We start from the raw sequence: 9125 nt of genomic DNA, 5'->3' as shown, positions 1-9125 counted from the left end.
TTGCCTAAAATCCTTGGTAGAGGTTGCCTAGCTGGCTCAGTCCGTGAAGCATGCGACTCTTGATCTTGGGGTCGTGAGTTGGAGCTCCACATTGGGCATGGAGCCTACTTTCAAATAAATAAATAAATAAATAAATAAATATACAGTTTCCGCTAGAAGTGAGAGATGTACTACACATCTTGTTCTGAGCTTCCTGATCGTCACAGCAAATAAGGAAATACTTCTGATGTGGTTTTCAGATTGAAACAAACTAATTACCCGGACGATGTAGCTGGTTCTTGTGTGTGTGTGTGTGTGTGTGTGTGTGTTTTAAGATTTATTTATTCATTACTTCTGATGTGGTTTTCAGATTGAAAACAAACTAATTACCCAGACGACATAGCTGGTTCTTTTTGTTTTTTTATAAAGATTTTTATGTATTCATCTGAGAGAGAGAGAGAGAGAGAATGAGGGTGCACCAGCAGGAGGGGCATAGGGGGAGTTGCCTCCGCACTGAGCAAGGAGCCAGACTCCGGGCTCCATCTCACAACCCTGAGATCATAAGCTGTGCCAAAACCAGGAGTCTGAGGTCTAATCAAGGGTGCCTCCCATGTGCCCCAACATGGCTCATTCGAATTCTTTATACAAGACGGGGAGTTGAGGGGCGCCTGGGTGGCTCAGTTGGTTAAACGTCTGCCTTCAGTTCAGGTCATGATCCCAGGGTCCTGAGATGGTGCCCCACATCGCACTCCCTGCTCAGCAGGGAGCCTGCTTCTCCCTCTCCCTCTGCTGCTCTCCCTGCTTGTGCTCTCTTGCTCTCTCTTTCAAATAAATAAATAAAATCTTTTTTTAAAAAAAAGAAGAAGAAGAAGGGAAGTTGAATAGCTGCATTTTTTTTAAGACTCAGAAAACTGAAAATTTTTAATGCCAGGAAATGCTGTAGGCTTTTGATGCCCTTCAGAAAACCCAAAAAGAAAATTTTCACTTTCAAATCTGATAAATTAGAGTTGGCGGCTCTCGCTGCAAAATAGTCATTATTTTCCCCCAAGCAGTCCCTCTAAGATACTTAAAAGGCACTCACCATTTAAAACTTAAACAGTAATAACATGACATGTTTAAGTATTTGCTTACAGATAGATTTCTATAGGGTCTGGTGGGACCCGAAAAGCCTTCCAGTTCATCCTTCCAGTTCAATATGGAAAGATCATTAACATTTTTTCAAATTGTAGTAGAGATCACATAGCATTAAATTTATCATCTTAATCATTCGAAATGTGCGGTTCAGTAGTGTTAAGTATGTTCACATTTGTTGTGCAACAGACCTCCAGAACCTTTTCGTCTTACAAAACTGAAACTCTATACCCATTAAATACCTTCCCACTTCCCCTTCCCCGCCGGCCCCAGGCAACCACCATTCCACTTTTTGCTTCTAAGAGTTTGGTACCTTAGGTACCTCCTGTAAGTAGAATCATACGTTTGTCTTTCTTTCTTTTTTTTTAAAAGATTTTATTTATTTATTTGACAGAGAGAGATCACAAGTAGGCAGAGAGGCAGGCAGGGAGAGAGAGGAGGAAGCAGGCTCCCCGCTGAGCAGAGAGCCCGATGCAGGACTCCATCCCAGGACCCTGAGATCATGACCTGAGCCGAAGGCAGCGGCTTAACCCACTGAGCCACCCAGGCTCCCATATGTTTGTCTTTCTGTGACCAGCTTATTTCATTGAGCATTGTGTCCTCAAGGTCCATCCATGTTGTAACACCCTGACAAGGATTTCCTTTTAAAGACTGAATGATATTCTATTGTATGCATTATCACATTTTCTATATTCATTTGTCTTTGGACGTTTGAGTTGCTTCCACAGCCCAAGTTGTCAATAATGCTACAATAAACATAGGTGTGCAAACATCTCTTTGAGAACCTGCTTTCAGTCCTTTGGGGATATATACCTCGAAATGGGATTGCTGGGTCCAATGATAATTCTAGGGGTGCTGGTTAAGCATCTGCTTTCAGCTCAGGTCATGATCTCAGGGTCCTGGAATTGAGCCTCTGCATGGGAGGGGGGTGTCCCTGCTCAGTGGAGAGTCTGCCCTTCACCCGCTTGTGTGTTCACACTTTTTTAATGCTTTGAGGAACCTGCACACTGTTTTCCAAAGTGACTTCACCATTCAAAACTCCCACCAACAGTGCACTAGAATTCCATTATCTCCACATTCTTGCCAACACTTGTTGTTTTCTGTGAGACCATTAGCTTTTGAGGAACAAAGGAACAGACTGACACACCTGAGATTTTTTTTTTTTAGGTTTTATTTATTTATTTATTTGACAGAGAGAGAGAGACAGTGGGAGAGGGAACACAAGAGGGAGAGTGGGAGAGGGAGAAGCAGGCTTCCCGCTAAGCAGAGAGCCTGATGAGGGGCTTGATCCCAGGTCCCTGGGATCATGACCTGAGGTGAAGGCAGACACTTAACGACTGAGCCACCCAAGTGCCCCACACCTGAGATTTTGTGTGTGGTGGCAGTGCCTCAGCTCATCCACAGTCCGAGTACGCTTCCAACGTATCCTTCATTTGTTCAGATGAAACATTTCTAGGGGCGCCTGGCTGGCTCAGTCAATAGAGTGTGTGACTGTTCATCTCAGTATCATGAGTTCGAGTCCCATGGTGGGTGTGGAGATTGCTTAAAAATAAAATCTTGGGATGCCTGGGTGACTCAGTGAGTTAAAGCCTCTGCCTTTGGCTCAGGTCCTGATCTCAGGGGTCCTGGGATCGAGCCCCACATGAGCCTCTCTGCTCATCAGGGAGCCTGCTTTCTCCTCTCTCTGCCTGCCTCTCTGCATACTTGTGATCTCTGTCTGTCAAATAAATAAATAAAATATAAAAAAAATACCATTTCTATTAGCACCCCACTAAATCAAAGACTGAGGTATAAAATCTAACAAAATATATGCAAGATCTACAAAAGTCTGATGAAAGAAATCAAGGAACAACCGAGGAAATAGATATTCTGTTTGTGGATAAGAAAAATCCGTGTTGGTAAGACACCAGTTATTTCCAACTTGGCCTGTAGTTCAGTCAAAATGCAAGGAAGTTATTTTGTGGATTTCAGCAAACCGTGTTTATGTGGAGAAGCAAGAGAATCTGGAATCGCCGGTGCAATATTAAAGAAGAACAAAGTCGGAGGACAGACATGACCCAGCTGCAGGACTTACTGTGAAAAGATGGTAATCAAGACAGTGTGGGAGGCGCCTGGGTGGCTCAGTGGGTTAAGCCTCTGCCTTCGGCTCAGGCCATAATCTCAGGGTCCTGGGATCGAGTCCCGCATGGGGTTCCCCAACTATGCTCTCCCCTCCCCCTTGCTCATTCTCGCTTCTTCTCTCAGATACATAAATAAAATCTTAAGAAAAAGATAGTGTGGTATTAATGGAGGAGTAGACAGATCAACGGAACAGAACAGAGAGCTCAGAAGTGGACCCGCACTAATATAGTCAGTTGGTTTTTTTTTACAAAGGAACGAAGGGGCAGTTCAATGGAGAAAGGCTACTCTTTTCGGCACATGCTGCTGGAACAAGTGGGCATCCACCGGCAATCAGAAGGAGTCTAGATACTGACCTTATACCTGCAACAAAAACGAGCTGAAGACGGGCCATAAACCTAAACGGAAAACACGACTCTAAAATATTTCTGGAAAATAACATAGCAGAAAATCGAGGTGACCTGGGGTTTCACCAGGAGTTTTCAGACACAACACTGGAAATACAAACTACGAAAGAAAAACTTAAGATGATCTTCACGGTGCCTGTGTGGCTCCATCAGTTCAGCATCGGACTCGACCTCAGCTCAGGTCTTGATCTCAGGGTCCTGAGTTCGAGCCCCAGCACAGAGCTTGCTAAAAAAAAAAAAAAAGAAAGAAAACAAGTCAAAGCCACAAGGCAATGCCACTATACACCTATTAAAATGGCTAAAACCCCAAATACTGACAACACCAGATACTGGTGAGGAAATGGATTATCAGGACATCCCATTCATTGCTGTGGGAATCCGAGATGTTTGACCACTTTGGGAGATGGTCTGGCAGTTTCTTACAAAACTAAATGTCATCTTACCGTAGGATTCGGCAATGGCATTCCTACAATTGCATTTGTGTTTACCCCAAGTGAGTTGAAAACGTATGTCCTCACAAAAACCTGCACATGAATGTTTACAGCAGCTTTACTCATAATTGCCGAAAATTAGAAACAACCACGATGTCCTTCGCCAGGCGAATGGATATAAACAAACAGTGGGACACCCAAACAATGGAATGTATTATTCAGCGCTTAAAAGGGAATGAGCTATTCAGCCACGAAAACACATGGAGGAAGTTTAAATGCGTTTTTGCTAAGTGAAAGAAGCCGATCTGAAAAGGTTTCACTCATCCTGTATGATTCCAATTATAGGGCATTCCAGGAAAGGAAAAACTATGGTGGCAGTAAGAAGATCAGCAGTTGCCAGGGGTTCCGGGAACTGGGGGTGCTGGTGGAGGGGGGCAGGGCTGGGGAGAAATGAGGAGGTGCTGCCCGGGAGGTATTTACAGCAGTGAAAATACTCTATGATGCGTTAGTGGTAGACATATGACATTACGCATTTGACGAAACCCACGGCATTGTAGACCACAAAGAGGAGACCCTACTGCATGTTATGAACTTAGTTAATAGTGAGATATCCGTGTGGGTCCATCGATTACGACAAATGTTCGACATCACGGCAAGATATGAAAAATTGAAGAAACTGTGCTCGCTTCTGTAGCTCGCATACGGAGATTGGAACAATACAGAGAAAATTAACCTGTCATCATACAAGGATGATGTGTAAATTCATGTCGTGTTCCGTATTTAAAAAAAAAAAAAATTGAGGGGTGCCTGGGTGACTCTGTTGGTTGGGCGTCTGTTTGCCTTGGGCTCAGGTTATGATCCCAGGGTCGTAGGATTGAGTCCTACATCGGCCTTGCTTCTAGGCGGGGGAGTCTACTGCTCCTCTCCCTCTCCCTGTTCGGGCTCGCTCTCTCTCTCACAAATGAATAAATAATTTTTTTTTTTTTTTAACAACTGAGGAAATCATGTGTGAGGTAAAGGGAAAGGGGATATATGGAAAAACTGTACTTCTGCTCCGTTTTCCTTTTAACCTAAAACTGCTCTAAATAATAAAGTCTATTAATTTTTCGAAAGTGAATGGTCTCGCAGCAAACCATGCCTTGTATCCTCCTGGGAAGATGACATTTCCCTGTTCTCCTAGGGTTCTGTCGGGCCCCAGTGTCTTGAGTTCTGGGCACTAAACGGGAGCGGTGTAAGCCATTTCCAGGCGTGGTCCTTCCAAAGTCCCTCCAGCCCTTCCTTCTTTTGGCAATGACCTTGCTCAGGATGATGGGGCTGCAAGACTGGGGGGCTTTCCGACTCTCACTGGATTCTGGAAGAAGGAGGAAAAATCCCCTCCTGTTATTGCGGTAAAAGCCACAGAGCACCTCAGGATTTCCTATCGCAACACAGCCTAATATAACTGGACCAGAAACACTACGGAAAGGCTTATAACAAAACAAACAACAGCGAAAGCAGCCGGTCCCCTGCCTCACATCTTCTCACGTTCTGTCTTCTTCCCTAGACGACCACTTGCAATGTTTCAGCAACTTCTTTGGGCATTTATGTCCACATTTCTAAATACGATTTTAATTCTAACTTTGTCTTTACCAATTTTAGGTATTATCGATGAACTTCCTGTTACAGCAAATGAGTTAGCATTCTTAAAGGATCAACAGCCCTGATTGTCCCCTTTCCAACTTTACAATGTGATAAATGTGCCATCTGGGGCTAAATCCCATTCAGTTTTTACATTATGCAGAATATGCAAGTGTAGGATTCTGATGAGCCAGATGCTACAGTGGCGTTACTTTGCCTTTCTTTTTCTTTTTTTTGTTTTTCCTAAAGATTTATTTCCTGGGGCGACTGGATGGCTCAGTGGGTTAAGTGTCTGCCTTCAGCTCAGGTCATGATCCGAGACCCTGAGGTCAAGCCCTACATCAGGCTCCTGGTTCAGCGGGGAGCCTGCTTCTCCCTCTGCCCTCCACTTCCCCTGCTTGTGCGCTGGCTTGCTCTCTCTCTCTCTCTCTCTCTGACAAATAAATAAAATCTTTTCTAAAAAGATTTTATTTATCATAAATAAAATCTTTTCTAAAAAGATTTTATTTATCTATTTATTGGACAGACAAAGCATAAGCGGGAGGGACAGAGAGAGAGAGAGCACGCACATCTCCAGCAGACTCCCCACCGAGTGTGGAGTCCGCATGGGGCTCGATCTCACGACCCTGAGATCACGACCTGAGCCAAAATCCAGAGTCTCATGCTCAACCAACTAAGCCACCCAGATCCCTCTACATTTCCTTTCTTGAGCAAGTTTTAATTTTATTTGTATCTGTGTTTTTATTTGTCTTGTTTTATTTTTATTTGCTTCGTGGTTTTTTTGTAGATTTCCCTATCACCAATTTTTTCCATACTTCCACAGTGGATATTTGTCATTCCTTACTGCCCAGATGCTAAACCCTTCCTGTATTTGGGGAATTTCCCCTTAGGAGACTTGTGGAAAGCAGAACCTCCACCAGGGAAATGGAAGATTCTAGAAACTCACTTTCTCAGCCACTTGCAGCTAAGGCACTCAACTTGGACATCACCTCAGATGCACTCATCTCAATAGGTAACTGCTGGGTGCAGAAGCAGAACATACAAGGAGCACTTTTTTGGCAGAAGAAGTCACAGTGGGGCAGCAGTGCACGACAGTGGCGGTGACCTGTGCCGGGGACCCGTCAGTGCCATCTCTGCAAGCTGCCGTGCCTGCTACTTGGGGACAGCAGCAGTGTCATCCTGACTAGACCAGCTGACAGCCCAGCAGAGGAGCTGTCTCTAGTTGGGTAGCTATGATGGATGTTTTCCAGCCCTCGTGGGATTTTACAAGTCACCTAATACTTCTTCAATAAGTTCCCTTTCTTCTTAAGTCAACTAGAGTTGGTTCTTCCTAGCTTACAGAAAAGAATGGCTAGCAATACAGTTTTTCACATGGTCACAGGCAGGGTCACCTTCCTGGGCGTGTGACCTGGGCAGGAGGCACCAGACCCCACTCTCAATAGAGCCCACCCACTTGCTTTGATTCCACCATCTTGAAATTCTTTTTTTTTTTTTAGAAACAAAAAGTTTTTTAAAGATTTTATTTATTTATTTGAGAGAGCATGAGAGAGGAGAAGGTCAGAGGGAGAAGCAGACTCCCCAAGGAGCTGGGAGCCCAATGCGGGACTCGATCCTGGAAGTCCGGGATCATGACCTGAGCCTAAGGCAGTCGCTCAACCAACTGAGCCACCCAGGAACCCTGAAATTCTTAAGCTTTAAGCAAGATGCTTGTCTGCTTCCCTCTTGCAGGGAGCCCTGCAACTTAGGCAGCCAGCTCTGGCTGCACAAGGTAGAGAATGTGTGAATTTCCCTTTTTTCCATGAGATCTCAGTCCCGGAGTCATCTGCCCTCTTCTTCCCATCTGGAATGAGCCAGACCGCAGGGGGGTCTTGCTGAGTCCTCCTTGTGCCATGGGCTTGGAAGTTTTCCTTGCCTTGCTCCTTCCTGGGTTGGAGCCACTGTCTCCTGGATACTTGTCTTTCTGTTTTTCTCTCATCTGGGTGGAGCACATCATCAATCACTTTCTGGGGAAAAGTGCATGCGAGGTCAAATGTCTTGAGCGTTTGCATATCTGAAATGTTGATTGATAGATTGGATAGATGCAGAGTTAGTTCTGTGTTAACGATATTTTTCACACAATATTTTGAAGGCTGTGTTCCTTTGTTCCTTCTGTGTTCCTTCTAGCTTCTAATGTTATTTTTCAGAAGCTTGGGCCATCTTAATTCCCAAGTCTTTCAATGTGGTGCATGTCTGATTTTTCTTTTCTTAGTCTCTCTGAAAGCTCTTTGCCCACAGATTTCCTAGGGATGGCCCTCCAATATCAAAACACATTTCTTCATACTTCAGAAGGTTCAAGCTGGGAATAATAATGACAGAACTTCCCCCTTTCTCTCTTTTTCATTCCACAAGTTATTTACTGAGGACTTACTGAGTGCTGGGCAGTCTGCTAAGTGCTGGGCTTCCGAGGCTGGAAGGGGCGGACCGCACTCTTGCCCTCGGTGGAGCTTGTGTTAGAGTGAGCAGACAAGGATGTAGGACTAGATCATACAATTGCGTATTTCGGCACTTACTATGATGAAAAAAGAGTGTTGTGAAAGTGAAGCAGGAGGTGGCCCAGGAAAGTCTCTCTGAGATCTGTAGGATGGGAAAGAGCCAGACAGGTAGAGAGTCAGGATGGAATGTTCCAGGTGGAAATTTCCACAGATGCTGAAGTTCTTATGCCAATCTCGTGTTCAGGGGAGTCTGATTAGGATTCCTGTTACCTCTCAAATCTCACCTCTCACCCCCTTCCAGCCCTTCTGGCCTCCTTGCTGTTCCTGGTACAAACTGGGTGTGCCCAGCCTCAGGGCCTTTGCATGTGCTATCCCCACTGCCAAGAACCTCTTCCCCCATATATCTATCTGCATGACTTGTACCCTCACCCCCTTCAGGCCTCAAGTATCACCTTCTTGAGCCCATCGCTGGCTCCTGTGTTGAAACCTGCAAACCAATCCCCCAACGTGTCTACTCTCTTCTCTCTGCTTTCCCCTCACTTAGCACTGATTCCCATCCAACATACTGTTGATTTATATCTCTTGTTTACAGGCTGTCTTCCTTCACTAAAATATAAACTTCCCAAGGGCAACGATTTGTGTGCATTTTATTCCCCACTCTATCTTCAGCAAAATAATAATAATAATAATAATGTCCGGTATGCAGAAGCTTACTGATAAATATGTTCTGAGTGAATGGATGACTCTGACTGGGAAAGAGCTTGGTGTACTTGGTGTATTTCTACACTGACAGTAGAAGGTCAGTGTGTGGGACATGGTGAGCAGGTGGGGCAGGGCAGGAGAGGAGGTTGGAGAGGTGGGTAGAAGGTAGTCACATGGCCCTGGTAAGCCGTGGAAAGGAGGGGGGATTTTATCCTAAGAGGAATGGAAGACCTTTCAAAAGGGTCTAAGAAATTGAGCAAAAGAATCTA

The sequence above is a fragment of the Neovison vison genome, chromosome 2 (genome assembly GCF_020171115.1).
Source record: "Neovison vison isolate M4711 chromosome 2, ASM_NN_V1, whole genome shotgun sequence".
Lineage (NCBI taxonomy): Eukaryota > Metazoa > Chordata > Mammalia > Carnivora > Mustelidae > Neogale > Neogale vison.
The sequence above is the reverse complement of the archived record's forward strand: the minus strand, read 5'-3'. Positions refer to the sequence as shown.